This window comes from Peromyscus californicus, unplaced genomic scaffold, assembly GCF_007827085.1.
Source record: "Peromyscus californicus insignis strain IS unplaced genomic scaffold, ASM782708v3 Scaffold_13__1_contigs__length_99412109, whole genome shotgun sequence".
NCBI classification, from domain to species: Eukaryota; Metazoa; Chordata; class Mammalia; order Rodentia; family Cricetidae; genus Peromyscus; species Peromyscus californicus.
This window is the reverse complement of record NW_026294424.1, coordinates 91,234,202-91,241,296: the sequence shown is the minus strand read 5'-3', so window position 1 is coordinate 91,241,296 and position 7,095 is coordinate 91,234,202. Positions and strand designations below refer to the sequence as shown.

At 43.4% G+C, this 7,095-nt stretch overlaps 1 long non-coding RNA gene across 1 annotated transcript in view; it reads right to left on the bottom strand.

Annotated features, from left to right (window-relative positions):
• Positions 1-574: 574 nt before the first annotated feature.
• The window catches only part of LOC128108661 (uncharacterized), a 10,318-nt gene continuing 3,797 nt past the window's right edge, over positions 575-7,095 (bottom strand). The window contains exon 2 of the long non-coding RNA XR_008217572.1: positions 575-1,207. This is a non-coding gene — a long non-coding RNA (uncharacterized LOC128108661). The remainder of the gene's footprint in view (positions 1,208-7,095) is intronic.

Here is a 7,095-nt window from a genome sequence, read left to right as displayed (position 1 = left end):
CAGCAGTCAGGAGGCAAAGGCAGGTGGTGAGTTCAAGGTCAACCTGGTCTATGAGCAAGTTCAAGGACAGCCAGGGCTATACAGAGAAACCCTGTCTCAATAAACCAAAACCAAAACAAACAAAACAACCCAAAAAAGATGTTTATAACCATCTTGCAACCCTACTTGTTTCAAAAGGTTATATGACCATGTATGACTACCTTGTTATGCCCACCTTGCAGCCATGTCTTTTTTCAGGGGGTCTTTATGACTAACTTGTTATGATGTTCTGCTCCTGTAACCCCACCTATTTTGCCAGCCAAAACCCCCATTTGCAACCCCCCCACCCCTGTATGAAAGCCTTGTCTCCTCACTCCAATGCTGACCTCTCGAACCCCACCTTGAGGGGAGGCAGCCCATGTACAGGAATAAAAAAGCTTTGTTATGATATGGGGGGGACCCCAACAGTATCCCGTGTGTTCAGGGAAACACGCTGGCATGCTGTGCAAACGCAGCAGCGGGCTGGCAGGCAACCCACATCATACAGGCATGGGGGGGGGGGCAGAGGATAGTCATTCACGACCCAGATGCTGCATCGGCCTTGGAAATGGTTTATTATAATAGAGAGATGAAGAGAAAGATAGGAAAGAAAGATGGAGAAAAGAGAGAGAAAGAGAGGGGGTAGACAGTGCACACCTCGTAGGAGGAAAAGTCGAAGAGAGAGGAAGGGGAGGAGTTTTTCCTTAAAATAAGGCTTTTACGACAGGGTGGTGCCAGGTGTGGGTCAGAATATTAACAAGCTTGCTTTAATTAAATACTTGACTTAATTAACTTGGCCATGATGCTTTGGGTCAGTGGTCTTTCTCCTCCCATCTTTGGGATTAATCATGCCTCTAAGCATGATGCTTCACCTGCTAAGTGTTCCAAAGCATTTACTATGCTTGTGAATTACATCCTGGATGTAGGTAACTCATTCAAGTCAATGTTCACTCTTTTCCTACTCACTTCAGTAATTCCTCTTGATGCATTTGGAGTTTGGAGTAGATTCCAGTTCCCAGAACTGAGTCATTTCTCAGTCTGTGCTTCATGGGTAGTTCTGGACAGATGGTGCTGCTCACACGTCCAACCAGGTCCAAAGCCATCCTTTATCTTCAAAACTGAGTCAAAGCTACTTCTAAAATGGAATTTCTCCAGGAGGATCCCTGGGCTTGGCAACTTCTATTGTACCCTGGAAAACACAAGTCCCAGGTTCAAGGAGAGATCCTGCCTCCATAGAGTAGGCAGGCAGAGGTAAAAGATACCCAACACGCTCTTCTGCCTCCAAGTCATAGACAGGCATGCAGAGAAGCAAGGACGCTCACACAGTGACTCATAAATAAAGAAATAAAAAGATATAATTGGGCGTGTACACGCGTGCGTGCGCGTGTGTGTGTGTGTGTGTGTGTGTGTGTGTGTGTGTGTGTGTGTCTCTTAGGGCAAGGCAAAAACCGTGTTTTACATAACTTGGAATAACTTAGGGTAGGACACAGCCTGATCTCAACTCCTAAATCTCATTAGTGTAAGAAATGTCAAACCAGAGACTTTTCTATCAAACACTATAAAATTTGTATTCAGAACAAGGAATTCAAATCCCTTTATTGGGGGAGGTTCAAGACAGGGTTTCTCTGTGTAGCTCTGGCTGTCCTGGAACATGCTCTATAGACCAGGCTGACCCTGAACTCAGAGATCCACCTGCCTCTGCCTGCCCAGTGCCAGGATTAAAGGCGTGTGCCACCACACCTGGCCCAGAATATAAATCTTTTTACCTTTCCCATCTCATGATATTTTTATGCTAATGTTTCAATATTCATCACCCAGGAAAATTGTTGTTTACACCAAGTTTGGTATTCCGAAATCTGATGACCTGGATCAGTGACCCTTTTCTCCTTGGAGCTGTGGCCCCTTTTCCCTACACAGTTACTACCTGAGTTAGAATAAAAACTAAGTGCCCCTCCTGTCTCTGGGTGTTTGATCTTCCAAGCATACCCTCTTGATCCAGAGTAAACCTGCTTATCCAGACACTTCACTCAGGGTGGATGCCCCTTTCTTTGTGACCCTGTCTTAGGGTTGCTATTGCTGTGAAGAGACACCATGACCACAGCAACTCTTATAAAGGAAAACATTTAATTGAGGTGGTGGCTTACAGTTTCTAAGGTTTCGTCCATTAGCATCATGGTGGGACACGGTGGCATGCAGGCAGACATGGTGCTGGAGCCGTAGCTGAAAGTCCTACAATTGCAGGCAACAGGAAGCTGGACTGAAACTCTGGGAGTAGCTTGAGCATAGGAGAACTCAAAGCCCAGGAAGGCTATGCCTAATCCAACAAGGCCACACCTCCTAATAGTGTCCCTCCCTTTGGGGGCCATTTTCTTTCAAACCACCACAGACCCCAAACTCATTTCTAATTAGGACCCTGAGATGAACACAGTGGTGTCAATGGACCTCTTTGTTTCTCTTCCCAAGGTGGCCACATTGAAGAAATCTCTTTTATCCATTTTCACCATTACTTGTTTGTTTAATTGGCATGTTGAGGACAGGTGGCTAAATCTAGCCTGTTAGGCTCTGACCCTAACCACATCAATAACACTGGAATTTCAGATTAGAAACAACTTTGGTGATTGTGTGGGTCAGAGATGGCACATAAATCCCACCAGCGTCTTTCTCTCCAGTCTGCCGCTGACAGTATAAATAGCCGGGACACTTCTTCAATGAGTCCCAGAGAAGACCTCAGAATCCTGCTTAATGGTGTCCCCAGGAGGCTCCAAGAAGGCAAGAGAGTAAAGGTCTATCTACTCCGGTTAACAAAAGCTGATTTAAGATGCATGCGTAACTACTTACGTTTTTGATAACTGTTCAACACCAGGCTCCTAAAAAAGCTTAGATAGGTAATAGCATATGTTTGATAAATAAGGTATATTTGATAATAAATTCCTAAGGTCTACTCAGGTTCACAGTAATATTTGTCGAGTTTCTTTGTCCTTGCTCCACTTTGTTAAAGTTATTTGGATGGTTTAAAAGTTTTATTTTGATGCTAAAAGAGCTTCAGTTGAAGAATTGTTATTTTTTATAGGCTAAACCTAACAAGGATAAAGCTGTAAAATCCTAGAATTATAAAAGCTGCCATGTAGATGAATTTCTAAATGGTCTTATTAAATAAAAAACACGGAGCCAGGAATTTGGGTTAAAGGCTGAGAGAGATCGGAGGATTAGGACACACCACGAGCTAACCTCACCTCCCCAACTCCGCAGCTTCCAAAGAGCGTCTTCCTGTATACTCATGTCTACATGCCTTTTCTGTTCTGTTCTCTCATTGGCTGTCTTAGCCCAGCTACATCACTTCCTCTTCTTGTCCAACTCTGTCGCTTCCTGTCTGTCTGTACAGACCTCCAAACCAGACCTCTATAGTTAACTAGTGTTAGAATTTAAGGCATGTGCCACCACACCTGGCTCTGTTCCCAGTGTGGCCTTGAACTCGCATAGATCCAAACAGACTCCTGCCTGCCAGGTGATAGGATGAAAGGTGTGTGCTAACATTGCATGACTTTTGTTTACTATAGTGGTTGGCTATTTCCTCTGATCCTCAGGTAAATTTTATTGGGAGACACAATACATCACCACACTGCCAACTTAAACTGTTAGAGATAATTAAAACATACAAGTGGATGTGTTTTCAAGGTTAAACCTAAAATCAGGCATGCTTAGTGGATCGATGGTCCTCAAACTCTTCATTGCTGAATATGACATTTAAAATGTTGAATTAAAACAGGCTTCCCATAATAGACATGCAAGCTCAAACCAAGAACCCTGTGGTTTCCAAAGGAGACAGATGGAGCACAATGACTCTACCTGAATTGTGGTAACCCTAATCACTGGGGAAAACTGCCCTAAGCCTTGCCTGCTGCTAGGGCTCTGCCCGAACTGTGGACACTTTTGTGTTGATTGCCCTGCCCTGCCCTGCCCTGCCCTGCCCGGTAAAAGTAAGGTCAGTTTTTTCCAAGAACCTTCTCCACAGGAAAGTCTCTCAGAGCTGGGTCTGGCAGCCAAAGGCCAATGTTGCCCTGTGTATCAGTCAGAATCCTATGACCACTGCCCCCAACAAAGCCGTGGAGACCACTGGAGCCTAGAGCAACTGTCTAGGTAGTGGGCAAGTCTGTTATTTTGGTTGACACATGGGCCATTTGGATTATACATTCTGCTGTAATTTATCCTTCTCGTATCTCTGGTGATATTGACTAACTGTATCTTCTTCAGCAACAAGCGTACCAACTCCTTCCCCAAGGGTGCAGCTGCCTTGTTAGTTCAATTAGATCCAGCCTCAGGCCTCACTTTCCTAGAGCAACTGGATCTCCAGCTTACCTGTTACCAGACTCTGAAGAGAGATAAAGTAACTTTTTACTTTTCCTTTGTTTAAAGGGACTTGCTTCACAATGACTGCTGTCAGTAATCAACCACCTGAGTCCCACAGTAAATGGCTGGATGGGAAGAAGCTTAAATTTGATGTAAGTTCCGAGGGTCTAGGAAAATCTTCTGAGGTATATAAACACAAGGTGTATAAGGTTGAGGATATGAAAGTTGACATAAGTTCTGAGGGTCTAGGAAAGCCTTCTGAGGTATATAAATACAAGGTGTAGAAGGGTCTGAGGATATGAAAGTTAATGTAAGTTCTGAGGGTCTAAGAAAGTGCTTTAAGGCATTTAAATGCAAGTTGGAAAGATCTAAGAAAATGATTTAAAGTATATGAAAAATAAAAAAATGTTTCATATTTCTTTTTTCCTCCCTGTACATTAAAACAAGTTGCAATTTGGAAAGATCTAAGAAAATGATTTAAAGTATATGAAAAATAAAAAATGTTTCATATTTCTTTTTCCTCCCTATACATTAAAACTTCTAAAGTTCAAATTTTCATTCAATGGAGTTCTGATAAGCTGGTAAAGCACTGACTATTATTATCAGTCACAAGCTCAAGATTTTAAATTTCCTTTGGTTGTCTTCCAAGACTGGACTTGAAAGTGCTTCTCAATCATGCTTAAAACGTCTCTGTGCAATCTACATGTCCAGCCTTCTGGGAAGAGTGCTAGGGCTTTTAGCCCAGAACCAGTTTTGGGTTCCCACGCTTTTACTATGGCTCAAAGGCGTGAATCTACTGTCTCTCCTACAGTGTGGATTTCAGTACAGACTTCAAACAAGTGGTAATGTTAACATATCTAAAACTTTTTACCTCTTTTTGTAAACTTAAAAAAAAATATAAGCTTCAGGGAAGTGGCTTAGGTCTACCTCTCACAGGTGACACAGACTCCAGATAAGAATGAAGTTTCCCTGTTTGCCTATTCCTAACAGTGGGATCTCTGTCTCTCTGTCTCTCTCTCTGTTTCTCTTTCTTTTTCTCTCTCCCTCATGGACTACTCCATGATCCTAAAATTTTCTTTGTGTCCCCATAAGATACAGAGCCCCCCTCCAGCAGGAAGTAGTAAGAGAAGCTACGCCCAAATTCCCAAATTATATGTAATTTTACTTTGTTAAAGTTAAGTTTTCCTTTTTGAAAAAAAAAGGGGGGGGGAGTGCTGTGGGATGGTCTGTATGTCAAGTGTGTTGCTGATTGGTCAATAAATAAATCACTGATTGGCCAGTGGCTAGGCAGGAAGTGTAGGCAGGACAAGGAGGAGAATAAAGCTGGGAAGTGGAAGGCTGAGTCAGAGAGACACTGCCAGCTGCCATGATGAGAAACAGCATGTGAAGATGCCGGTAAGTCACGAGCCATGTGGCAAGGTATAGATTAATGGAAATGGATTAATTTAAGCTGTAAGAACAGTTAGCAAGAAGCCTGCCACGGCCATACAGTTTGTAACCAATATAAGTCTCTGTGTTTACTTGGTTGGGTCTGAGGGGCTGTGGGACTGGCAGGTGAGAGAGATTTGTCATGACTGTGGGCCAGGCAGGAAAACTCTAGCTGAACCTGAAGAGTATCACCCTTGCCCCCGGGACCTGAGTGGGATTTATGCAGGATGCTCTACCCAAAATGTTGAGTTACATTCCTGATTCCAGTGTCTGGAATGACCTTGAGATTAGCTCAGCTGGTAAAGTTTCCTTGCACTTCCTGATGTCATCTCCTCCTTTTGTAGCAGATGAAGAAACACTCAAAGAATTGCAGGGCCACTTCTGCAACTTGCAGGCCCTGGGGACAAATTGAAACAGAGCCTGCCCCCTCACCTAGTCACAAAAAAACTGAATAGGACAGTAGAATATTAAAGTCCTTCTCAGAGCATGATGTCACAGAAATGTATGGACCATGAAGCAATTGCAGAGGTCAACAGCCCTCCAAAGACAGGAAATAAATCACCCAAAAAGATTTGACTGATACAGCCAAAGAAGGTGTCCTTCTACTTAACTCAGGTTGAAGATGTTTTCTTTAGCTAACACAGCCTAAAGCATTCACTGAAGCTTTAGCGATAAGCTTTCTACCAGTAGCAACCTTGAACCCACATCATTGACACAGGCCACTCTAGCTGCAAGAGAGGTCTTAATGACATATGGTTTCCCTTTCAGCTACTTGGAACAACTGAGCTCAAAGCAATGACCTCTTATTTTGTTTCTGCAGTGGGGAGAGGGGGTGTTAAAACAATGTTAGATTTCCCTCACCATACAACCCACAAACACATACTCACTCCTTTATGTTCAGTTCTGTGAGGGCTAAAGTTATGCTTCAAGTTTAAATTGCTGTGCCTAAGAGTTCTATAAAGGAGGCTGGAGAGATGGCTCAGTGGTTAAGAGCACTGACTTTTCTGCCAGAGGACCCACGTTCAATTCCCAGCACCCACACGGCAGCTCACAACTGTCTGTAACTCTAGTTCCAGGGAATCCAAAGCTCTTATACATACATGATCGCTAAACACCAATGCAAATAAAATAAAAATAAATATTTTAAAAAAGAGTTCTATAGCCGGGCAGTGGTGGCGCACGCCTTTAATCCCAGCACTCGGGAGGCAGAGGTTCGAGGCCAGCCTGGGCTACCAAGTGAGTTCCAGGAAAGGCGCAAAGCTACACAGAGAAACCCTGTCTCGAACAACCAAAAAAAAAAAA